This window comes from Bos grunniens, chromosome 13 (assembly GCF_055505025.1).
Source record: "Bos grunniens cultivar Pamir isolate PY7600 chromosome 13, Bosgru_T2T1.0, whole genome shotgun sequence".
In the NCBI taxonomy this organism is placed as follows: Eukaryota; Metazoa; Chordata; class Mammalia; order Artiodactyla; family Bovidae; genus Bos; species Bos grunniens.
Genome location: NC_141177.1, coordinates 3,296,410 through 3,323,255, shown reverse-complemented (window position 1 = coordinate 3,323,255; position 26,846 = coordinate 3,296,410). Strand labels below are relative to the sequence as shown.

General features: G+C 43.6%; 1 long non-coding RNA gene across 23 annotated transcripts in view; it reads left to right on the top strand.

Moving 5' to 3' along the window:
* The window catches only part of LOC147359972 (uncharacterized), a 515,690-nt gene that overhangs the window by 154,725 nt on the left and 334,119 nt on the right, over window positions 1-26,846 (top strand). For 20 of the 23 annotated variants that reach the window (XR_015138843.1, XR_015138844.1, XR_015138847.1 and 17 more), the window contains one exon: window positions 3,720-3,905. This is a non-coding gene — a long non-coding RNA (uncharacterized LOC147359972). Of the gene's footprint in view, window positions 1-3,719; window positions 3,906-4,653; window positions 12,472-13,130; window positions 15,042-19,672; window positions 20,426-26,846 lie in introns of those variants that run through there. The other 3 variants (XR_015138857.1, XR_015138859.1, XR_015138854.1) reach the window with 3 other exon arrangements.

Genomic DNA, 26,846 nt, shown 5'->3' with positions numbered 1-26,846 from the left:
AGATGAATGTTTCCCCAATGTGTCCAGCCTTTTGGAGACAAAGGATCCCGGAAAAGTTAAGAAAGCGGCCCAAATGTTAGCAAGAGAATAACGATCACATGTCAAATTTTTCCTGAAAGTGCAGGCGTCTCAATGAGTGTGCCCTGATGTTAAAGCTCCCCCCACCCCAACCCCCGGGCCTGAGGATCCCCAGGTCACACTTCTGTTGTTTTTCAGAAGCTTTAGGTCAGAGGGAGGTTCACCTCACGTGAGCCTGGATCATTGCCCCAGGTCATCTCTGCGGAAGTTGGGGCTTGGGACCCTTCATTCAAGTGTGATGTCCCCAACAGGTGCCCCCCTATGACTTCAGGGTGTGGGTGATTAGGGTCACTGAATGGGGTCCATTCTCTTAGGAGGGGGCTGGCCTTGGGAGGGGCTGATTTTCCAGGGCTTTAGGTGCACCGGGTCTCCTGGCTGGAGAGGGTGCAGGGCCGGGTCACTGTATTCCGTGAGCGCGTTCCTGGTTCCTCCTACCTGGGGGGCAGACTGGAGTTGTTCCCTATCAGGGGGCTAAGGTATCTCTTTGGGCTTTGAGAATGGGTTTACCATCCATGAGTTCAAATGCACTTCACTTTACCTTATCCCTTGGAGCTAATGTTACATGGAGCAGGGCAATTGAAAGCAACTTAATAATCCAGTTTTCTTGAGTTTCCTGACATAGCTTGTCTAAGGCCGGTTTCAAGGTCTGATTGGATCGCCCTACTTTTCCTGAAAATTGCGGTCTCCAGGCTGAGTACAAGGTTCATTTTATGCCTGGAGCACTTATCTGCTTCATCACCTGGTAACTCTGAACCACTATTGCTTTGTATGGATCCTGGGAGCCCGAACCTGGGGCTTTTAGTAAGGCCTTAGGCACAGCTGCCATTTCAGTTCTAGCAGGGAATGCTTTTGTCCACCCAGAATATGTGTCTGCTGGCACCTAGAGATGCTGCCCAGTACTGTTGGCAGAATGGTGAAACCAGTCTGCCAGCCTTCTTCAGGATGTGTCCCTCTGGTCTGAATGGTCTGAATGACCCTAATATGGAAGGGTCTGGTGGGTCTCGTGTTGGGGCTGTTCATTGTCAGATGGGGCATGTCTTAGCTATTGGATTGCTTATCCTTTTCATGCCAGGAGTTACTATGGCTTTAACTCGCCACTGCGGCTTTCCTCCCGCAGTGAATTCCTTGATGAGCATCCATGATGATTTGACAATCTGCAGTTTGGGGAAAGAAGTATCGTCTGTGTTCATGAACTAGCTGCCCATGGTCTTTTGGGTGTCTGTTGAAGCCCTGTTTTCGGGCTTTCTTTAATTCTTTTGTTTTAATTGGGGAATACTTGAATGGCTCTGGCCTTCTTGGTGTGGGGGTGGTGCTGAGTTGCTTGTCTGAGACCACCCTTTTGGCGATTCCGTCTGCCTTGTCGTCTCTCTGTCGCCTCTGTGCTCTCCTTTTGGTGACCCCACGAGAGTCACTGCCACCCTTTTTGGAGATTGTACTGCTTCTAAGAGCTTCAGCATGCCTAGGCCATGGTTTGCCCATTTGGTCTCTGCAGCAAGCCTAAGTCTTTCCTTCCAAGTAGCCCCTGTGTGTGCAGGATGGCATACACATAATGAAAATCTGTGTAAACATGTAAGATCTTCACCAGCGTGTACTCTAAGGCTCAGGTGAAGACTGTCAGATCCATTGCTTGGGTAGAAGTCCCTGGGGGCAGGCTTCTTGCTTCTCTAACTTGGGTGTGGGAGGTCACTGCATATCCAGCCAGTGTTTTTTCCTCTTTCATAAAACTGCTCCTGTCTGTGAGCTTTCCTCTTTGGTGGTTGGAAGAGGCTCACTTCCTAGGTTGGGGTGACTGGGACAGATTGTGTATATGGTTTCTATACAGTCATGCTCTAGGGGCCCTGTGGGTATCAGGGTGGCAGGATTTACCATATGACAAATTTTTATCGTATCCATTGTGTTGTCTAGAAGCATAGCCTGAACTTGAATCTGGGCATAGCTATCCTATTCCCTTAGAATGTACTAAAGCCTGAACCTGGCTTGGGGTCCATACACTGATTGACTGACCAAGCTGCTAACTTTTCAGCCTCCATTAGCAGGGTTGTAGTAGTTGCTGCAGACTTCCCAGGTGGCCCAGTGGTAAACAATCTGCCTGCTAGTGCAGGAGACACAGGAGACCTGGGTTTGGTTCCTGGGTCAGGAAGATCACCTGGAGAAGGAAATGGCAACTCACTCCAGTATGCTTGCCTGGGAAATCCCATGGACAGTCCTGGTGGGCTATAGTCCTTGGGGTCACAAAGAGTCAATAGGACTTAGCGACTGAGCACAAGCCCCACCAGCAGCGGCACGGAGGCCATCCCCTACAGCGCGACCTAATTGTTTTGGGAAATAAGCAACCACCTGAGTAGGGGGTCCCAGTTTTTGAGATTCTCTTCCTCTCTTAAATGTAAAGGTCAAAGGGTTTATCTAAATTTGAAAGGGCCAGGGCAGGGATCTGAAGTAACTGCTTTTTCAGTACTTGATAGGGCCCTTCGGCATTCTGAATTCTACTCAAAAGGATCGTTCTCCTTTCCTTTCAGCTTTTCACATAGAAGCCTAGGCATTAGACCAGAGTTAGTGAATCCAGAAGTGGCAAAACCTGGCCATCCCTTGTAAAGCTCTAAATTGTCTTCTAGTTTCAGGAGGCTCTAGGCTGCAAACGGCTTCTTTCCTTTTCTCGGATGGCCTTCTCTGACCTGTGAGAATGAGGCCCGGAGTGGGTTACCCCAGTTTGTGAGGCATGCGTGTGCTTGCTCAGCTGTGTCCAGCTCTTTGTGACCCCATGAACTGTAGCCCCCCAGGCAAGAATAGGATTTCCCAGGCAAGAATACTGGAGTGGTTGCTATTTCCTCCTCGAGGGCATCTTCCTGACGCAGGGACTGGACCCACGTGTGCCGTGTCTCCTGCATCGCGGGGAGGTTCTTTACTGCTGAGCCATCGGGGTTCTAGCTGGTGCTGTTTGACCCTTTTTCTTGGACACCGTACCCTCTTACCGACCACGTGGCCCAGGGTGGACAGTGTGTCTGTCACAGGCCTCCTGGGAGGGCTGGTGGTCAGAATGTTGTCTGCGTATGGGAAGAAGTTTCCCTCCTGGAGATGTAGACCTTTTAGGTCTTTAGCTAAAGTTTCCTCAAAGACAGTGGGGGACTGTTTGAGCACTCGGGTTGGACAGTCCAGCGGGATTGCTCTTTCTGTTTTGTGTTTGGGTCTTGTCACTCAAAAGCAAAAATTCTTGTGATGCTGGGGTTAATGAAATACATAAGAGGACATCTTTTAAATCTAAAAATACAGAATCCCTGGGTCCTGGTGGACAGCAGAGTGGCCGGCAGGGTATAGAGATTGGGGACTTCGGGATGTATATCCTTGGTGGTTTCGCGGACTGCCCTGAGGTTCTGGACCATCTGGTGTTTCCCACTGGCTTCTTTTATGGGGAGGATGGGGGAATACAAACTGGTTGGCATAGTCTGATAAGGCCCCGGTATATTAGGGCGTCTGAGAATGAAATGGTTAGATGGCATCACCAACTCAACGGAGCTGAATTTGAGCAAACTCTGGTCTGAAGGGCCAGGTGCACGGGGTACCCTGTGAGCCAGTGTATCAGACTAAACATAGAGGAAAAAGAAAAAGTTAGATATTATTACCCAGATTCTACTTTTATTTCCCAGGAATTGTTAATGGACTTTGCCTGTGACACAACCAACCAATGGACAAAATAGCCCTTAAAGCTCCAGCACTGCTACAGGCTATTCCAGGCTTGACATCTTGAGTTAAATTCCACCTAATAACCAACCTGTGCCCAGCTTCCGGTTTCACAACTGTTGGAAAGCCCACTACAAAACTATTTGAGGGAAGTAAGTACTATCAAGTCATTTGGCATTGGGTTTGAAATAAGCTAGCAAATTGTGAGAAGAGCAGGAATATTGTTCACCTTTGGCCTGTCCCCAAAAAGACAAATTAAGTCATGAGTCCCTTTACGATTGTCTGTTTTCCCCAAGAGAACCTTCATGAAGTAATTTTCTCTTGAAAAAAGTATATTAGCAGCTGTGAAAAATAACATTAACGTTAGTTCAGTAGGATGTAAATAAAAGAGGCCCAATCAACTCAAGTTTCTAAATTGAGAGAGTACCATTATTTAGACTCTACAAGTATTGAAATGAGAGGAGAAATGACCTAAGGTTATGGCACTATTTTCAATTAAAAAAACAAAACAAGATACCTTGCTTTGAACCACAGTGCTGCCCATTAAAAACTCCTATCTCCTAGCGACTGGGGATTAGGTGTTCCCAGCGCAGCACCTGGAAAGTTGTAATATTAATAGGTGTGCTTATTCTTACTAGCATATGCTTATCTTCTACAATTTTGATAACAGGGTCGGTGAGTCAATTGCTTTGTTTTCTGATGCTTTTAGGGTAACTCTAGGAATGACTAATTAGCATAAGTGCCGCTGACTTACAGAATTAGTGACGCAGTCAGAGATGCCGAGGGGGAGACTGTACCATGGTTAAATGAGGCTTGTCCTCGGGTTTCAGAGAGGCCTCTGCTGACAGCTCCGTCTAAACCCCTCTGGGTCACTCGTTGCGTTGCGTTCTGTGCTTTCAGCTGTGTCCGGCTCTGTGCGACCCTGTGGACTGTCGCCCACCAGGCCAGAATCCTGGAGTGGGTTGCCATGCCCTCCTCCAGGGGGTCGTCCCCACCCAGGGACTGAACCAGCGTCTCTTAGGTCGCCTGCATTGGCAGCGCTGCCTGGGAAGCTTTTAGCAGCCTTTTTCATTCCCTTCACCTCACTTAAATGAGCCTGGTGGCGTCTTGCTTCATGCTTTTACGCCTTTCCTGCGTCCCTTCGTATTGTCAGTGTCCTGACAGCAAAGCCCCTGCCTCTATACTAGGCGTCAGGAAACCTGGCCCGCGGGACAAATCCCGCAGTGCTTTTTCCTTTTTTTCTTTTGTGATTTTTTGTTATTCCCCCCTCCTTTTTCCTTTCTTTTTTTTTGTTTAGTTAGAATTGATTTACAATATTGTGTTAGTTTCAGTTACACATATATATATATTCAGATTCTTTTCCATTATAGGTTATTACAGATATTATATGAGTGCCCTACACTATTCAGTGAATCCTTTTTGTTTACCTGTTTTATACATAGCAGTATAAATCTGTTAATCCAATATTGCTGCTTTGTCCCTTCCTCCTCCCTTTTCCCTTGGTAACTAAAAGGGATGAAATATTGCCATTTGCAGCAACATGGACGGACCTAGAGATTATTACACTGACTGAAATAAGAGAAAAACAAGGGTTATGTTACTTACACGTAGAATCTAAAAAATAATACAAATGAGCGTATTTACAATACAGAAACAGACTCACAAACGTAGAAAACAAGCTTTTAAGATTTTTTAAAAATGGTTAAAAAAATCAAAAGAATGATATTCAGTGACGTATGGAAATTATGTGAAATTCAAGTTTTGGTGTCCATATGGAAAACTTTATTGGCACACTGTCACGCCCAGTCTTTCATGGACTGTCTGTGGCCGCTGCAGCCACAGGAGCAGAGCTTAGTTGCGACAAAGGTTGTATGACCTGCCTGCAGATCCTAAGGTATTTACTAGCTAGCACTTGACAGAAAGTTTGCAGACCCCTGCAGAATGCACAGCACAGAGCCTGGTGATGCGCAAGTGTCCAATCCATGTGTGGATGAATTAATGAAACAGCAGAGCTTGGTAAATGTCCTTTCCCTGCCACTAATAGACAAGCAGGAACAGATGAATCAAAATTAAATCTTGACTCTGAGCTCTGGAACAATCACAGAATCGAAGGGGGAACATAAAAGACAGGGTGGAGTCCACTCGGAAGCGTTGCTTAACTTTTCTTTCAAAGAGATGACACAATACCGTTCAGGAATGTCATGGGCTCTCGGATTCCAATTTCTAGAAACTGGATCCTTTCAGCTTTCACTTGGGCTAATGCATTTTCTCCAACCCAGCCTTTTTCCCTCCTGCTTTTTATCTGCAATCTGACTAAAGACTGAACTCTGGTTTTTATGGCCCCAAATTCAGTGAACTTCCTTTCCAAAAAAATGTCAGGCTCTAATCCTCTTAATAAAAAGGCCTGTGTAACTGAAAGAATACATTCGAAATAGTCCATGGTACAAAAAGATGGTCTGAAAATAACAAGGGGAAAAAAAGTGCTAAGTGCATCTGCGCACACAAAGTTGCTAGGGAAACATGGCAGTTCTCTGCAGACTGACAGCACCGTCGCGTTTATAAAGAATCGACAGCTGACCTTTGTCTCTTCTTTTCCTGCCTGCTTTTTACCGAGCCTTGTGGCTTGAATGATGCTTTTGATAGGCAGATTTTTGGATTCTGTGCTGTCTGCCGGGTTGGGGGGGGGCTCCCTATTTACGGCTCTGCTAAGACCTAGAAAATCTTTTGTGAGTGTCACCTCTATTATGACCCAGTCTCTGCAATTGAGAGGTGCATTTTCACATTGGGATTTGGCTTCTATAGTCCTGAGGCGAGAAATGACATATTTTGTTGCATTATTTAAAATAGTCCTGCTGAACACCAAATTAAAAATATCCATTAAAGGTTTATTTGATATCTTCCTAATTATTGCCCATTGCGCATTTGACAAATTATTTACACATTTTAATAATTGTGACTTTCTTTGGAAGTGACACAAAAACAATTACTTTTTCGAAATTCCACTGTGTATATGCTTTTGAAACTACATAGCCATTAAAAACAGTCTGTCGAATTAAAGGTTGGGCAATTAATTAAGTGCAAATTCTGTAAAACTGGACCAAGGAGAAAATTCATCAAACCTATGAAATATGACCTATCTTGTCCAAAAGACAAATATGTTTAAACAAAAGATGAAAATTGATGACAAAATTACGGGTAGCAAAATGCACACAGAGCAAATATAAGACAGCTGTACTTGGTCTCAGCGTGTTGGGTTTACCCTTACAGAATTCATGATTCATTACCTTCACCGTCTTGTAAAACTTTTCGTAGTTAATCTCCAAAGTACTGTATCTGGAATTAAAAAAAAAAATTCTCAATCAGAAGAGCTCGGAAAGCCATTATAGTGATGATTTACTGGTCTTTAGAGGAGCCCAATTAAATGCAACCCAAGTTGGGGGTGGCAGCTCCAGGGTAGGTCTGCCCAAGACAATAGAAACTAGGGGGCGTGTGTGGTCATTTCCTTTAGCTTCTCTCCTTGGGATTTTTCTGATCCTGTCTGCCTTTCTTCCTCGCTCATACCAGTTTTGGGTATCCAAAGCCCCCACTGCACTTTCATCTTGAAAGGACTCTGCCATTGATAAAACTTTGACTGTATGTCGGGGGCCATCAGAAGGCAGAGCAGTGGCTGACGTGGGCTGTGTCTGTAATGGACCCTGTACATGTGTATTACAAGTTCTGGATGTTACACTCAGGCGTTCAGGTTCACAAATCAACGTCAACTCTGGGGCACGGTGGGCGGAAGAGGGAGGTGGATTTGCGGACTGTGGGGATTGTTAAGGATACAAGGCTGTTATTTCCATATTAAAATGTAATGGTCTCATTAAAGTTAAAACCACTGTTAAACTTGATTGAGTAAATTAGTTAATTAACCATAGCATCCCCTGCGTGCCTCCAGGGCATACCTCTCTTTCTCAAGATGCAGCACAAATGCAGGCTCAGCTTGGAGAATCTCATCCAAGGTAGGATGATAACACTCATCTTACCCTGACTTACTGCAGAATCTGTTAGAAAATACAAAAGACAGAAGGTGAAGGTGTTGCTTGGTGTTAAAGGGAGATAGAAATAGCCTCTGATGAAAGAAGATTTATTTCTAAGCTAAACTCTCTGAAGATTTGCTTTATTAAAAGAAAAACACCTGATAAGCAGTTTGTGGCTGACTGTTTCAGCAGCGGAATAAAAGGTTTTCTTTTTAGTGCATATTCTGCCTTGTTGTTGTTGTTTAGTCGCTAAACTATTCTTCTGTGACCCAGTGGACTGTAGCCCACCAGGCTCCTCTGTCCATGGGATTCCCCAGGCGAGAATCCTGGAGTGGGTTGCTATTTCCTTCTCCAAGGTACTTTCCCAACCGAGCAATGGAACCCTCCTCTCCTGCATTGGCAGGTAGGTTCTTTACCACTGAGCCACCAGGGAAGCCCCATATTCTGCCTGCTTGCCTTCTTTTGGCTTGAGTATCCAAAGATACCTCTATAGGGTTGTATGGAACTCTGTCAAGAGGGAGGGAACATATGGGTACCTATGGGTGATTCGTGTTGATATATGGCAGAAACCAACACAATATTGTAAAGCAATTATCCTCCATTTAAATAAATGATTAAAAAAGCCTTTTTGAGGGGGTTATATTGAATCAGATCAGATCAGATCAGTCGCTCAGTCATGTCCGACTCTTTACAACCCCATGAATCGCAGCACGCCAGGCCTCCCTGTCCATCACCAACTCCCGGAGTTCACTCAGACTCACGTCCAACGAGTCAGTGATGCCATCCAGCCATCTCATCCTCTGTCGTCCCCTTTTCCTCCTGCCCCCAATCCCTCCCAGCATCAGAGTCTTTTCCAATGAGTCAACTCTTCGCATGAGGTGGCCAAAGTACTGGAGTTTCAGCTTTAGCATCATTCCTTCCAAAGAAATCCCAGGGCTGATCTCCTTCACAATGGACTGGTTGGATCTCCTTGCAGTCCAAGGGACTCTCAAGAGTCTTCTCCAACACCACAGTTCAAAAGCATCAATTCTTCGACGCTCAGCCGTCTTCACAGTCCAACTCTCACATCCATACATGACCACAGGAAAAACCATAGCCTTGACTAGATGAACCTTTGTTGGCAAAGTAATGTCTCTGCTTTTGAATATGCTCTCTAGGTTGGTCATAACTTTCCTTCCAAGGAGTAAGCATCTTTTAATTTTATGGCTGCAATCACCATCTGCAGTGATTTTGGAGCCCCCCAAAATAAAGTCTGACACTGTTTCCACTGTTTCCCCATCTGTTTCCCATGAAGTGGTGGGACCAGATGCCATGATCTTCGTTTTCTGAATGTTGAGCTTTAAGCCAGCTTTTTCACTCTCCACTTTCACTTTCATCAAGAGGCTTTTGAGTTCCTCTTCACTTTCTGCCATAAGGCTGGTGTCATCTGCATATCTGAGGTTATTGATATTTCTCCCAGCAATCTTGATTCCAGCTTGTGTTTCTTCCAGTCCAGCGTTTCTCATGATGTTCTCTGCATATAAGTTAAATAAACAGGGTGACAATATACAGCCTTGACGAACTCCTTTTCCTATTTGGAACCAGTCTGTTGTTCCATGTCCAGTTCTAACTGTTGCTTCCTGACCTGCATACAGATTTCTCAAGAGGCAGATCAGATGGTCTGGTATTCCCATCTCTTTCAGAATTTTCCACAGTTTATTGTGATCCACACAGTCAAAGGCTTTGGCATAGTCAATAAAGCAGAAATAGATGTTTTTCTGGAACTCTCTTGCTTTTTCTATGATCCAGCAGATGTTGGCAATTTGATCTCTGGTTCCTCTGTCTTTTCTAAAACCGGCTTGCACATCAGGAAGTTCACGGTTCACATATTGCTGAAGCCTGGCTTGGAGAATTTTGAGCATTATTTTACTAGTGTGTGAGATGAGTGCAATTGTGCGGTAGTTTGAGCATTCTTTGGCATTGCGTTTCTTAGGTGACTTTAAATCAGGATTGTGGTGATTTTTGTGGATAAGTACGTGGATGTGGGACCATTTAGGAAACCTCAAATTTGATATCCCAAGACTGGTCTTGGAATGTTGATTTTCATTGGATTAATTATTCATAATGCAAATGGCCAACAGAACCATTTGAAAGAAGTTCATGAAATGTGATGGAAGTCAGTCCAATTCCTGGTATAGCTTGCTGCTGCTGCTGCTGCTAAGTCGCTTCAGTCATGTCCGACTCTGTGCGACCCCATAGAAGGCAGCCCACCAGGTTCCCCCGTCCCTGGGATTCTCCAGGCAGGAACACTGGAGTGGGTTGCCATTTCCTTCTCCAATGCATGAAAGTGAAAAGTGAAAGTGAAGTCGCTCAGTCATGTCTGACTCTTAGCGACCCCATGGACTGCAGCCCACCAGGCTCCTCCATCCATGGAATTTTCTAGGCAAGAGTACTGGAGTGGGGTGCCATCGCCTTCTACTGGTATAGCTTAGTCTCCACAAATATGGAATGAGAATGATAATAACAGATATCTCCTAGATAATCTCCAGCTATCTCAGCATACACACGCACACACACACACTCACTCACTCATTCACACAGAGGAGGGTTTGAACAGGGATGAGAATGGTCCAGTGGGAATGCATGTCCACGTGAGGACCCAGGAACTCTCCAGATACTAAGTATCCAGGAATTGTGGGTTTTATTTGACTTGGGTTTTTACCTGCTTTCCCTTAACCCAGTGTTTTGCCTAATTAAATCCTTGAGTAAAGAACTGTGCTAGGTAGAATTCTGCTGATGCCTGTAGAAAGTCTGACACTGAGAAAGACAAGTCTTGTAAATCCCATCTGCTGAGTGATCAGAGATAAACAATAAACCCAACCTGGACCTGACTGGACTAATTTTCTTATCTCATATATACATGTGGTGCTGTGTGCGTGCTAAGTCGCTTCAGTCATGTCCAACTTTGTGTGATTCCATGGACTGTAGCCCGCCAGACTCCTCTGTCCATGGGATTCTCCAGGCAAGAATACTGGAGTGGGTTGCCATGCCCTCCTCCAGGGGATCTTCTCAACCCAGGGATCGAACCTGCATCTCTTGCATCTCCTACATTGGCAGGCAGGTTCTTTACCACTAGCGCCACCTGAGAAGCCCATACATATGGTACACACATATTTATATATTTTACAGTTATATATATATTTCCAACAATTTCTGTACCATATAGTTGTTGGATTCCCCTCAAAAGGGCAAGTTGAAGGATTTGGGTCCACGGAATACTTTTATTTTGATAGTTTAGGCAGAAAACAGTGAAAGACTGAGAAAGTGACATGAAAAAGAGAAGAATGCCTATACACACACACACACACACATATATATATATAAATCATATACAGAGCTTCCCTGGTGGCTCAGATGGTAAAGAATCTGCCTGCAATGCAGGAGACCTGGGTTCAGTCCCTGAGTTGGGACAATCCCGTGGAAAAGAAAATGGCAAGATGTTGGGGGATGGCATGAGGCACTCCACCCATGACAAAGGTCATGAGGAAGGAGGCTCGACATATGCAAAGGCGGAATCGAGCCTCAGGAGTCCCCCTGGAAATTCTCGAGCATCTACCCCCATAACCAGAGCCTGCCTACTTTACTACTTTGTGCTCTCCCCTACACCTCTGACTTTATGGGGGGCTGTCTCCCACCACCTCTTTCGGAGAAGGAGTTAACCTAGAGCTCCAGTTAATAAAAACTCCTGGGTGTGACAAGAGTGTTTTAACCTACAAACTCCTCTGAAGGTTCTCTAGCCTGCCTGACAGGCTCGTCCGGCCACATGTGATTGCTCACAGCCTCCCAACCGTGAGAGGCACGAGATGCTTTAAACCTTCTAAAAACAGGTTCCTTAGAAAAGTTAGAAAACCATTAGTATAAGTATAGTGGGCTGATTAGAAATTGTATTGGTGAAGGGTTTTTCATTTGTTGAGCCAATGTTTGTTGCTAAGACTCCACATCCCCTGCCCTTACACACATTAATGAATATATAGAAGAAATAAGTGTTAACCTTTGATATATAAATCACATTAGACCTTAGGCTAAGTAAATTCTTTCCTTAACTAAAACCCACTACACCCTCATCCTATAGGAATGTAACTTTATTTGGGTGGCGTCTGTTTTAAGAATAATCACCCCTGGAGAAATAAGTGTCCTGGTTGACTGACCACTGTCACAAGGAGAGGTCATAAATTGCCAGCAGGCCCCCCTGGCCAGAAGATGATGTAACACCCCTAAGACCTCTGTATACATTTGTGTGAAGCACCTGACTTTAATAAAAGTCAGGACTGCTGTCCCCACGTGACTTTTGTATAACATCTCAGTGTATAAAAACAGACTCTGGAAAATAAAGAATTGGGATCAGTTCCTTGAAAGACTGGTCTCCCCATGTCGCTCGCTCTCTCACTCTGGTTGAGTCTCCATCTGGAGCGCGGAACCCGCCATGCTTACTAATTATGCCTGGGCTTCTAAGATCCGACCAGGGAGGCCTCAGTGTCTCCTCTCCTTCAGGAGAACGGAAGGATGCCTGCGGCCTACGTAAGTGGTGCAAGCTTCTCGTCTTGAAGTTTTATTGGTCTCCCACGTAAACCAAGCTACTCAGCCTCTTTTCTCCACTGAATTTTCCTACTGAGCTATCCTCATTCTATTACTCTTTATATCTTTGATGAATATTTAAATAGTCACCGAAGCCGTCTCCCCTTCGAATACCCTGGATCAGCCGGGGCTGGACCCTGGCAGCAACCCGCTCCAGTATTCTTGCCTGGGAAATCCCATGGACAAAGGAGCCTGGCGGGCTACAGTCTATTGGGTCACACAGAGTTGGATACAGTTGAGCGACTAACACACATACGTAAAGGTTTCCAGAAAGTAAACCAGGTCAGACAAATTATCTCCTAAAACTATAGGTTTGGGATGAAAATCAGGTATCAAGATATTGACGCTGAGCCAAATGTGTACTAAAAGGGATTTACGAGGCACCAGACAACCATGAGTTGAAGGTGCAATAATTATCCCCATTGTATAGATGACAAAACCCAGGCACAGAGACGTTCCGAGGTTGCCACGCTAGTAAGTGGCAGTGTTATTTGAAATGATACAGTCTGACTTAGGAGCACATGTTCTTGCCAGTCTGTCAGACTGCCTCTGCTGTTCCAGTTCCATTCTCTGGTAGCAGTGCCCTTTTGTATCAGTCCGCTTCGCGTATGAATATGGCTCAGGAGTCATACAGCCTTGCGTCTTAGTTCCCAGTCTTTATGATCTTGGAAAGCCTTCTTCATCCTCTTTGAGCTTTCAGATCCCCATCTGTGAAATGGGGATAATGCTAGTTTCTTTCTGCAGGTAGACAGTGGCTGCCTTTCCTGTGTCTCTGTGACTGCGCCTTGGAAGTCCTCTTCTGATCAGAGAACTGTTCTCATACGTGCTGATAGCGTCTCACCTCAAGCACCAGCATCTCTCTGCTGGAAGGCTTTCTCTGCACCCCTGGGAATTCTGGAGGTGATGCCCCCAGGTTTGGTGATCTCCCAACAGTGAGGATGGAAGTTGGTGGATAAACAGCAGCCTCACCCCCCCAGGAGGACATCATTGAGTATGGCCCACATGTCTCTCTGTCCCACATGTCTCTCAAAAGGTCCTGAGTTATACTGAGTTCCAGACCCCCATGGTGGTAACCAGCTTGTTATAGCATTTTTATTAGGTTTTCCTTCACTAGGGGTGTGTGTGCGTGTGTGTGTGATCTACTGCTTCAGTCGTGTCCGAGTCTCTGTGACCCCACGCATTATAGCCTGCCAGGCTCTTTTGTCCATGAGATTCTCCAGACAAGAATACTGCCGGGGGTTTCCATGCTCTTTTCCAGGGGATCTTCCTGACCCAGGGATCGAACCCACATCTCTTGCATTACAGGCGAATGCCTTACTGACTGAGCTACTAGAGCAGCCCTTTCCTTCACTGTGCTCCTGCCCTAACTTTGCAAAGAGATGACTCCTTTTCTCCTTTACGGGGAACTCCAACTAAGGCACGAACTCTTAAGGTGTCTGTGAGAATTCAGGGAAATGACGTGTGAATAGCGCCTGGCTGGTGTGCAGGAAATACCCTGTCAGTTAAACTGTCAGTTACGTCATCTATTGTGCTTACATGAGTATATGAAAATCTGATTGGACAGGAAAGCTGTGATGAAGGGTCTGACTCCACTTCCTCGCTTCACCCATCCTCCGCCATCTGCCCACATCTGGCGAGCTGATAAGGAAGCCCAGGCAATTCCTACTCTGTTGTCAGAAGGAACTCTAAACTACAGGTGGAAACCCTCTTGTGGGCCCACCCTTTAACTACTGTAAAAACCCCGCGTCAGTTGCCTTTCCCTGTTCTCTTGAGGCCTTTGGACCTCCTTGAGAGCCTCCCCCGCTGCCCCTGGAGGCCTCATCTTGCAATTAGTATTCCTCTTCATCCCTTCTTGGCCTGTGTGCAGAGTCTTCACATTCAAACCAGGTCTTGGGTGGGGGTCCATCCTGTTTCAAGGGAGTGGTCACAATAGAAGCAAATTCACCACAAAATGCATGATAGCATTCCTTAAGATAACAGAGGCATCTGGGAGTTTTCAAAATTGGCCTTGTTTAAGAGAAGGCAGTGGCACCCGACTCCAGTACTCTTGCCTTGAAAATCCCATGGACGGAGGAGCCTGGTGGGCTGCAGACCATGGGGTCACTAAGAGTCAGACACGACTGAGCGACTTCACTTTCACTTTTCACTTTCATGCATTGGAGAAGGAAATGGCAACCCACTCCAGTGTTCTTGCCTGGAGAATCCCAGGGATGGGGGAGTCTGGTGGGCTGCAGTCTATGGGGTCGCACAGAGTCGGACATGACTGAAGTAACTTAGCAGCACCAGCAAGAAAGGCTCTTTGAGGCAATACTGAAGGTCTAGGGCAGGGATATGACCCTCAAGGGCAGAGACGGAAGGGAGGCGTCACGAAGGGCTGCTGAAGGTCGAGACATCTACCCAGAGGGAATGAGCTCACCTTTTCCTTCTCACCAGCACGAATAAAAAGGTCGGGGATTTCAGCTTTTGGAAAGCATATCTTTTTGAACTTTGCAACACACTGGACCCTAGCGTGGACTGGGGTTTTAATGAGGAGAATTAGTACTCCAGTGCACTATCTGCACACAAACTTGCAGGGAAGAACTTTAGGTTCTTAGGTCTGGGGCTTAGGTCAAAGAATAGGCTAGGAAATACAGATGCTCAAAAATGTAACGAAAACATAAATGTTCTAAATCCATTTTCTACTGTTCGTAGAAGAAAAGTCTCCATTTTGGTTTTCACAATTTCAGAATAGGCTGCCCAAATCCAGGGCATTGAATCAGAATTATGTAATTTGTCTTCTAGCTTCTCCAGCCCTCTATTTATAACACTCAGCTGTTGGCATGTATGTGCAAATTTAAAGGAAAGGCTGCTTGCCTCATGATCTTGTGATCTTTAACTTCTACCTTTAACAAACATTTCCTCATGAAAACTTCTTAATGGATGATGAGAGAGAATTCTTTTCAAGATTGTAAAATCTTGATTTTACTCTGTAGATTTGTTTTAACTGATAGAAAATTTTGCTTAGTGTAAACATTTACATGTGAATGATGTTAACAGTCAAGAATACTGGGCAACTAGTTGCTGGAAACTGTACAAATTTATAGATTTAGTTTAGATATTTATATACATTTAAACTGAGTGAAATTAGAATGTTACAAGTAGTTTTTTTTTTAATTTCAAAAATTTCTGTAAAACCAAAGCACTCATTCATACATCGATTACCAAGAGATGGCTCGTGTGAGACACAGGTGACATAGTTTGGGCTCACTGTTAAATTGCAGTCATAAAGAAAGCAATGTTTTGCAAAGGAAAAAACATCAGAATCCCAAGGCATTCAAATTCTGGTGTCCTTGCTCTAATTGACATCTGAAATTAGAGTAAAATTATTTTCACTGGAGATAAAATGAGCATAGATTGAAATAAAAGCGACAGAACACCATTTCCTTCTGTGACCATGGATGTCTGATGGGATCTAGGCTCCTTATCTCACCCATCTCAGATCTCAGCCTGAGGGATTTCTTCACCATGGGAGTGTTAGCCTATGCATGCGGGTGGAGTGGGTAGATAAATCTTCCAACGTCCTTGACTCTAATATCGGAGACGTCTGAGTTGTGCTCCACGGTGAGCGCAGAAATTCTCTGCGGAAGTGAGCCCCAGGCTCCCGCAGCGGCCACCTGCTCGCTCACTCACTCTTCATGTGGGGCTTCTGCTCTGTGTTCACGGTCACGTCTCCCTTCTTCTTGCTCCTGGGATCACCCTCCATTCAAACCCTTGCTTGGGGTCTCCTTCTGGGGAAAATCAACCCAAGACACCTTCAAGGGATGAATTTGCTTGGTGTCCATTTCTTGCATCTGTTTTCCCCTCTCTCTCTGGCCGCCCCTTGCCCACTCGCGTATTTAACACCAGCTGTGCACACACAGTGGTAGATGTTAGGAAGGCTCCAGTCAAGCGGACTCTGTCGAGACAGATATTGTAGTAGGTACTGGCTTTGACCTCTGTGAAGTCAGCTGGACACAAAGGATGCAAAGTAAGAGAAAGAAAGAATTATTTAAATAGTCAGAGTTGTCATTCAGCTCAATAGATGCGGACTCCAGCTGGAGTGCGAGGTGGGGATAAGAAACTGGGGTTTTCTCAGGAACCCTCTCGTGGGATGTCTTCTTGTGTGGAGGGCGATTCTGGCAGTTAAAAATTCAACATTTTTCTATTTTTCATGCAATGTGGTCTTTAAATGCAAGCCAGATATTTTATGAAGTGCTTAACCAAAAACAGTGATTTTTCCAATGCTGGAGGAAAAACTAGCTATAATGGACTCATGGAGAAAGTGCATGTCCATCTGTATCGTGGGACCTTTCTAGAGGATTTTGAAAGAAAATTTTTCCTTATATAATCTTTGCTCCAGGCTCTGACTTTTCAACCTGATAAGAGTCATAAAATATGATTCTTATTGCAATGTAATGTGGTGAATGTTTTCAGGAAAGAAAGGGCTAACGCGTTTTGGGGAGGCAGAGACAGAAGGGACCTGTGCTGGTCAGGTTGGGGGAAATTTCTCAGAGCAGGTTGTGTTTGAGTTGGATCTTAACACCTAAGTGGGTGTTTGCTTGATGCTTGACAGAAGAATGGAAGTGCAGCTCTTACACTTCTACCACAGAACGTCAGCTCTGTCTTCCCTAACCCATACTCAGGTCTCGGCAGCCAAAACGTCAGCTCTGTCTTCCCTAACCCATACTCAGGTCTCGGCAGCCAAAACGTCAGCTCTGTCTTCCCTAACCCATACACAGGTCTCGGCAGCCTGTACTTTAGTCGGCAGTATAGGCTATCTGTTCTGTGTCTGCTTTGGGGAAGAGTAGCTTGAGATTTACTTGAGATAGCTGATGCTAGGACAAAGCAAGCTAGTGGAGCACCTTCCTGCCCGTTCCTTTAGTCTTCAGAAGATGCTGTTGGGAAGGTCAACAGGCGAGCTGAGACTCTCTGAGATGCAGAGGTAGGGTTAGACCTACCTGAGCCTATTAAAAAAATGAGGAGGGTCCTGGAGAGATGTTGGGAGGGCCACCAGTCTGAGCTGCGGGTCTGGTCCTTGTGAAGGAGAGATGTGGGATGGAAGGAAGCCTCTCAAAGCGCAGTGCAGCTCTAAGCATGTTTGACAAAGCGACCTGTCAGAGGACAGCTTCAGCTACGGGACAACCATACCTTCCCTGTGCTGGGCCTCAGTCACTGGCTGGGAGGGCTTCCCAGCTGGCACTCGTGGTGAAGAACCCACCTGCTAACACAGGAGACAGATGCAAGAGACTCAGGTTCGATCTCTGGGTCAGGACGATCCCCTGGAGGAGGAAATGGCAACCCACTCCAATGTTCTTCCTTGGGAAGTCCCATATACACGGGAGGCTGGCGGGCTGCAGTCCACGGGGTCGCAAAGAGTCGGACACGCCTGAGTGACTCAGCGCGGCCCTGGCTGGCAGCAGCCTGTGGGAAGCAGGGTCTCGGTGGGAGCTCCGCTTTCCCAGTACAGCTCCTGGCTTTGTCCCTCACGTGCCGCCCCTTTGACAGGAGCCTAAGAGGCTCATTTTCACGGCCACCGTGATAGCATCTACCCAAATGTGGGACACACGCTACAAATACTTGAGGTGATTTTTGGTAGTGTGTTGAATGTTTCGTCTTAAGATTATTCTCTCTATAATTCTCCTTATTTCTGGTTAGTGAAGGAGAAAGACTCAGGTTGGTGCTATCATTTTGTAAGTCTCCCTTTATCCACAGGCAAGCCTCAGGCTTATAAACTTTGGCAAGTTACATTCTCCAGATAAAATGGGATAATTTTATGCATTATTCTGTTTTCATATGTATGTATTGTTATGAGGGTTTTCAATTTATATGTATGGCTAAGGATACTGGTGTTCAATTTATACTCTTCGAACCAGTTTTTTCTTTTAAAATGTATCTAATGAGAAGTAAATCAATGGAATCAATTTAAAGACAATATTTAGTAACTGAATATGATAGGGAGCAAGTGGCCATGAGAACAACCTTGTGAAAATGTTTAGCCAAGACTAGAGCTGGGTAGCCCTGCCTTAGGTCATCTGAAAGCAGCTTGCTTGTTCCACATTGTCTTAGCTTTTCTTGAAAAATGCCTTCACTGGCTCACCGTTTCCAGTGGTGCTTTTTACTCCTCAACGGGTTCACTGAAAGGACTCCGCAGTTTTACAACGTTTCGGTGATTTTGTGGCGGGAGATGTTGTTCACTCTGCTCCTCATCCTTTAAACAAATCCCCAGAGGACAAATCCAGCTTGAATTTAGTTCTAGGGGGATAAAAAGTATTGTCTCTGAATGAAGGTGTATACTTTTTCCTGTCAGAAAAAGACAAGCATACCTGTCATGCTGCTTGCCGTACCTTCCAGAATCCTTAGGGCTGAATTTACTGCTTTTATGTTCTCATCTGTTCCAATCTGGCATCTGAAAGCACACTCTTCCTAGTTCCTTCAGAGGACTCTGTTATTTTAAAAAGATCTTTAAAAAACATCTCTGGGATCCCTGGGTCCCACAGCTTTCCTAAGATATCCACGCAGACTGACTCAATCTACTTGGATTAGCCAGGATAAGCTAGGTTGTGCTGCGGTAATAAACCACCCCCACGTTTAGTGGCTTATGAACAACAAAGGTTGATTTCTTGCTCATGTTCTATGTTGATTTCAAGTTAGCCGGGGGCTCTTCTCCTCACTGTGAGAAGCTGACTGACAGAGGCTTTACAACTGCGTGGTTTTTGGTTGCCATGGCAGAGGAACTTAGGAGGACATGGCTGTTTATTCATTTTCTTCAAATGGTATCACCATGAAAGTGATGCATTCCACTTCTGTTCAGCATAGTCCATAGGCTAAAGCCAGTGAACTTGAATGCAGCAGGGGCATGCCGTTACGTCATTTTCCTGAAAGGAGAGGCACTGAAATGTTGGTGAATAGCCATAGCTATTACCACTTCGTAATGCAGATCTACTAACGCCTCCTTGAGGTCTCTAAGGCTTCCTGGGTCAGTCTGCTGCTGTCTGTCTGTCTGACAGCATCTGTTTTTAACCATTGTGCCTCCCTCCTGTGACTGTCATCTCACCTGCTGGTATCGTTTTCAATCTCGTTGGGCAGTCTCTGTTGTCCTCATCCCTTAATGCACCCTTAAAACAATGCTTTTGTTCAGAGCAGAATTTTGTTGCTGGTTTGGGGTGAAGGGAAATTACAACCCGGCACACAGAACAGCCACACACTGTTGAGAGTCTCCTCCAGGTGATTTGTTATTTTATTGGCTGACTTGTATCCCTGGTGCCTAGAACAGAGCATGGCAACGGAGGAAAGCCCCAGGAAGTGCTGAGTGACGGAAGTGTTTCAACACATGCTGTCGTGGATTCTCGGCATTTAGGGCCTTTCCTGCCACGTGGAATTTCCTGCAGCCTGACCCCCTCTGAATGCCTGGTATGTTTCTTGGGATCATCTTCCATTTTCTTCCCTTTTTAATATCACATTTTTTTTCTCTGTTAGACGCCTCACCTCACAGCCTCTAAAATTGCCAACAAAAGGCCATGACTTTCCTTTTTTTTCTTTGTTGGTGTTTGTTTGCTAAGTGTGTCCAGCTCATTGTGACCCCATGGACTGCAGCATGCCAGGCTTCCCTGTCCTCCACTCTCCCCCGGAGTTTGCTCAAGTTCATGTCCATCGAGTCAGTGATGCTGTCTAAGCATCTCATCTTTGCGGCCTTCTTCCTTTGCCCTTATCTTTCTTTTCTTATGTGAACATATTTAGCAGTTTCTGTATTTCACTCTTGATTTCCATACTATGATCTACAAGTTCTCAGTTTTATGCTCAGAGGAGGTTTCCTGGGTCAAAAAAGGGAGTCTTCTTTAGGATGAAAAATTATGTGACAGCTCTTGAAAGCTGAAGAGATTGCAGTCAGTGCTCATTTTCAATAATACCTGTTGTCCTTCTGTTAAACTGTATTTTCATTTGAATTCTTTGTGTCAAGATGTTTTTTCAGAGCAGGTATATGTATCAATAAATAGTTTATTTCTCTTTATTGTTCACTGAAATTCCATTGTGTGAATAATGCCACATTTTGTTTATCCACTCACCAATTGATGCGCTTTGGGGTTGTTTCCATTTCTTGACTGTTATAGCCATATGTTGTCATTCTTTTCCCTCAGAATGGAATTACTGGATTGTATGATAAGTGTATATATTTTTAACTTTCTGAGAAACTGCAGATCTGTTTTCTAAAGTGACTGTATCATTTTATATTTGTACCAGCAATATCTGAAGGCTCCAAGTATTCTACATTCTCCCCAATTTTTGGTATTATTAATCATTTTTACTTTAGCTATTTTGGTACATTTAAAGGGGTATCTCATTGTGACTTTAATTTGCAGTTTTTCTAAGGACCCATGATGCTTCATTATCTTTCATGTACTTGTTGGTCATTTGTGTGTGTGTGTGTATTTTATGAAGACTGTGCTCAAGTATTTCACATTTTTTAATGGTCTGTTTATCTTCTTACTGAGATATTGTTTATATATTCTGGATACCAGTCTCTTGCAAGATGTATATTTTACAAGTAGTTTTCTATGATACTTTATTACTTTCTTGGAGTTTAATTTTCTCTTCTTTTACTAGCTGCTTAAGGTGAAAGTTTAGATCATTGATTTCAGACTGTTGGTTGTTTGACAGTTGTAAATATTATAGCCATGTGTTGTCATTTTTCCCTGTCAGAATGGAATTACTGGATTCTATGGTAACTGTATGTATTTTTTTGATGTCAACATGTATGGCCATATAGTTCCCTCTAAGCCCTGCTTTGGCAGTGTTCTACAAATCTTAATATGTTGTGATTTCAAAGTTAATTTTTGTTATGGACAAATTTTGTGTGAGGTTAGTTCTTCTAAATTTATCGGGACTTTAAAAAAATAGTTGTTTTTTAGAGCAGTTTTTGGTTTATAGAAAAATTAAGTTACTACAGAGAGGTCTCATATGCTCTACACCTGGTTTCCCCTGTTATTAACAGTGTATATGAAAGAAAGGGAAGTCGCTCAGTCGTGTCCGACTCTGCGACCCCATGGACACCAGGCTTCTCCATCCATGGGATTTTCTAGGCAAGAGTACTGGAGTGGGTTGCTATTTCCTTCTCCAGGGAACTTCCCGACCCAGGGATCGAACCCAGGTCTCCCACATTGTAGACAGACGCTTTATCGTCTGAGCCAGCAGGGAAGTCATATTAGAATAGCATAATTATTACAATTAATGAGCAAATAGTAATATATTATTATTAACTAAAATCCATAGTTTTTCACTTTCCTTAGTTTTTAATCACTTGTTCTCTTTCTGTTGCAGAATCCCATCCAATATACCACATTACATTTAGTCAGCCTGTTTCCTAGGCTATTCTTGGCTGTTTTAACTTCTCAGACTTTCCTGTTTCCTCAAGTTTTAATGGCCTTGAAAATTTTGAGGGGTATTGGCCAAGCCAACCTAGACAGCGTATTCAAAAGCAGAGACATTACTTTGCCAACAAAGGTCCGTCTAGTCAAGGCCATGGTTTTTCCAGTAGTCATGTATGGATATGAGAGTTGGACTGTAAAGAAAGCTGAGCGCTGAAGAATTGATGCTTTTGAACTGTGGTGTTGGAGAAGACTCTTGAGAGTCCCTTGGACTGCAAGGAGATCCAACCAGTCCATCCTAAAGGAAATCAGTTCTGAATATTTATTTGGAAGGACTGTGCTGAAGCTGAAACTCCAGTACTTTGGCCACCTGACGCGAAAAATGAACTCATTGGAAAAGACCCTGATGCTGGGAAAGATTGAAGGTGGGAGGAGAAGGGAATGACAGAGGATGAGATGGTTGGATGGCATTACCGACTCAATGGACATGAGTTTAAGTGGACTCCGGGAGTTGGTGATGGACAGGGAGGCCTGGTGTGCTTCAGTCCATGGAGTTGCAAAGAGTTGGACATGACTGAGTGACTGAACTGAACTGATTAGTCAGGCATTTTGTAGGATGTTCCTTTACTGGAATTTGTCAAATGTTTTCCTCTGATAAGACTGGGATTATGGGTTATTGGAGAAAGAGGACAGTGTAATTTTCACATTATATTAAGGGTATATAATGTCCACATGATTTATGACTTGATGTTGACCTAGCTGGGGTAGTGTTTGTCAAGTCTCTTCATTGAAAAGTTACTCTTTTCTCCTTATTCCACACTGCACTCTTTGAAAATAAGTCATTATTTACAGCTGGTTTTGCTGGATATAGAATTCTTGGTTAATTGATTTTTTTTCCTTTCAGCATTTCAGATATTCCATCCCTATATCTTCTAGCTTCCATTATTTCTGGTGGGAAATTAGTAGTTAATCTCCTCTTTTTTCCCTGTTTGTAGCATGTTTTCTTTTGCTAATTTCAAGATTTTCTTGCATTTTTTGGTGAGGTGTTTTTGTTATGTAGAAAAACATTTGATTTCTTCTGGAATCTTGAGTTCTTACCTACTAGGTAAAGAGTGATGGTGATGCTATTGAAAATGGCATAGACTCTAAGTCATATTTAGAAGTATCACTAAGATATAACATTCACTAAATGATGCTGTAGTTTAATTTGGCCACTTATCACTGCAGATGGTGATTGCAGCCATGAAATTAAAAGATGCTTACTCCTTGGAAGGAAAGTTAGGACCAACCTAGATAGTATATTGAAAAGCAGAGATATTACTTTGCCAACAAAGGTCCATCTAGTCAAGGCTATGGTTTTTCCAGTGGTCATATATGGATGTAAGAGTTGGACTGTGAAGAAAGCTGAGCGCTGAAGAATTGATGCTTTTGAACTGTGGTGTTGGAGAAGACTCTTGAGAGTCCCTTGGACTGCAAGGAGATCCAACCAGTCCATCCTAAAGGAGATCAGTCCTGGGTGTTCATTGGAGGGACTGATGCTGAGGCTGAAACTCCAATACTTTGGCCACCTCATGCGAAGAGTTGACTCATTGGAAAAGACCCTGATGCTGGGAGGGATTGGGGGCAGGAGGAGAAGGGGACGACAGAGGATGAGATGGTTGGATGGCATCACCGATTCGGTGGACATGAGTTTGAGTGAACTCTGGGAGTTGGTGATGGACAGGGAGGCCTGGTGTGCTGTGATTCATGGGGTCGCAAAGAGTTGGACACGACTGAGCGACTGAACTGAACTGAACTGATGTAGTTGAGTTCTTTAGAAAGTCTAGCAGAAAAATAGATGAAATTGCTACTTGGAGTTCGGGGTTCCTGTACCTCCAGAATCCATCCTTTTCTCCTCCAGTTCCTTGAGTAGTTCTGCTGGCATTTTTCAAAGGCTTGCTTGAATTTTTCTTTCAATGTCTGTTTTTTGGGCTCTTCTTACAAGCTGTTATAATCTTGACATTTTTAGAAGACATTACCGTCAAGTAAAAACTGTTCTATGGTGAAAAAAGACTTTCTTATTTTGATGAAACCGTTCTGAGAATAATTCAAATCCATTGTGATTTTCTTGTTGTGTACTACACTGTTGGCTGTATTGGATCCCTTCATTCCTAAAAACATCATGAACAACATTTTGTTTAGATGAGAACAGAATCAGATAGCAAGAGAATACTGCTGGCATTCAATCTTTGATGGCAGTTAAGGTGTAAAAAAATTCGTATTGATCAAGCACCTACCATCTGTCAGGTGTCATGGTAGACACTTTACATATTTTGTTTCTTTTTTAATCCTTATAACAACCTTTTAAGGTATGTATTAATATACCCATTTTACCCTTGATACTATTCTCAAAAAGTTATTTTCCCCTCTCCCCCCACCCATGCAGCTGATTCTGGCTTCTTGATTAATGGTATATTTGGCAATGTAGAGAGTTAGCTTATGATTTGAATTCTGATTTTCTGTTATTACTGTGAGCACAGTTTTGTTCAGTGTGGCCACATGGTCTAATTTGATCACATGAGAATCAGGCCCAGGTCTTTTGTCCTAATTTTTTCCTGTATTTGAACATGGGAGGATACAGCCATGTGGCTGCTGGCAGTCGTCTTCCTGCCACACAAAACCTGACTTGAAGAAGGAAACGTGAGCACGAGCACAGGGAGGTGGGGACTGTAAGGTCTGGGTGAGTTGTGTGCCTTCGGCATTAACCCCTACCTGAAGCCAGGTGTCTCTCTCCTTTTAACTTGCATGGGCCAAAATATTCTTCTTCTGCTTAAGTCAGTATGAGTAGACTTTCTGCCTCTTGCAAATGAAATAACCCTGACTGATATAACCTTTTTCTCTCCTTCCTTCATTGAGCAAATCTGTGCAAAGCCTTCTTTAGAAGGGGAATTAAACTGAGATAAAAAGCAGTATTCTTTGATGCTTTGATCCCACAGTTTGAGGACTAAGTGTCCTTGGACTAGTCCTGTCCTTTCTCTTGGCTTTGATTTTTTTCTTTTAAGTGATACATTTATTTCTCTATACATGGATTAAGCTGTATTTCTAATGGTCCTCTTGGTCTGAAATTCTTTGGTTCTAGGAAGTCCTTATTTCAAACTAAAATGGTGGTGCCTCTAAAATTTAATAGAAATTAGGATCTTAAGTTTTGAAAAAAAACACATGCACATTTGAAGCCTGGTTCTGCCACTTACTAGTTATATAACCAAAAGGAAGTTTCCTGACCTGTTTCAGTTTCCCTAACTGTAAAGAAGGGTATCATTAATAGGGTGCTTTCAGGAATTACATTAAATAGTGCATATATAATCATATGGGGTAAGGACTCAGAAAATGATAGCTATTATTATTTTTCACTCCCTGTTAATGGCACCCTTAACTTAAAATAGCATTTCCCAAGTTGTGTTTGGTGGAAAACAGTCCTACAAATGCTACCACAAAAGATTTTGTAGTCATATTGTTTAGGAAATGATTATGCTTTGTTTTCCTCTATTTTCAAGACACATTAGCACATTAAAAGCTCTAGAAAGTTCTTCAATAAATAAATCTGCTGTAATGTGTTGATCCAGTATCCCAAACATATCTGACTGCACAGCACTTTTTCCTCTCATGGGGGCATACCTGTTCATGTATGACCGAGAAAAGAGTTGAAACCTTTCAGGTATGATTTCAGGCATCTATCAGTGGATGGAAGCAGTAGAAGGGAGAATGTTGGGGGCATTCCATGCGATCCCCAGTGTGAGTTCTTTTTAACTCCTCACTAGAAAATCAGGCTTTATCCAGAAACTCTAGCCTGCATCAGAAGCTGATAAACTAAAGTCGGTGAACCTGACATCTGTTTTTATAAATAAAGCTTTATTAGAACATAATCATGTTAATTCATTTATGCATTATCTGTAGCTGCTTCAATATTACAAGGGCAGTGTTGAGTTGTGACCGAGACTGAATGGCCTGTAAAGCCTAAAATATTTACTGTGCCTGTGGGGAAGTTTCTTCGGTTTGTCCAGTTCTTTGCGACCCTGGACTGTAGCCCGCCAGGCCCCTCTGTCCATGGGATTCTCCAGGCACGAATACTGAAGTGGGTTGCCATGTCTCCTTCAGGGGATCTTCCCAACCCAGGGATTGAACACATATCTCTTATGTCTCCTGCATTCTCAGGTGGGTTCTTTACCACTAGGGCCACCTGGGAAGCCCTAAAATATTCACTATCTGGCCCTTGTTAAAAAAAAAAAAATATATATATATATATATATATATGTTAGCTCTGGCTTGATGACAAGATTGCATCTACAGGAACTGTGATTAGATTTTTAATCCATTTTAGTAAATTCTTGTTTCTAGTTCATAAAGTGAGGTGATATATCTTTATATAAATAATCCTAACCATAGAAAAGATACTAAAAGACCCCAAGAACTCTTTTACTCAAAGGGAGCACAAGATGAGAGAAACTCTCTGAAAAGACAGGAATTTATAGCTCACAGGAGCTTTATTTCCCTTCAGCTATGGGGGCCTTCACTCTGAACACAGAGTAGTTCTCTGAGGAATTGCATTGTTGTCCAATTTTCTTATGAAATTTTCTCACGTTCTCTTTATGTCACACTAAGTTGTAGTTTAGAATGAATGATATCATTTGAGATGTTACTGTATCTTTTATCATGCTTAGTAAGTTGCTCAATAATTCCTGGTGAATTACTTCTGGGATAGCATGCCACCGAGGGGGAGAATAAACGAGAGTTTTTTTTTTTTTTTTTTACTGAAATGATTAAAAAAGAACCTACTGTGGGTCCTGTGGGTTTGGATTCATGGCTGGTACCACATAAGTAGCTATTAGGGAAATGAATGGGATTTCTGAGAAGGTTGGATTTCACCCAACCTTCTGATTTCTATTATATCATAAGGAGCTCATATAAATATCTTATTAAAATTTATCATTCCCAATTTTTAGAGTACAGAAAGAAGCTGTGCCTTTTCATACAAACTAGGAATCCTTGGTCTCACAGGATGTTTACTTTGTGGTTGCAGAAATTAATTTTGAGCTCTGAGTTT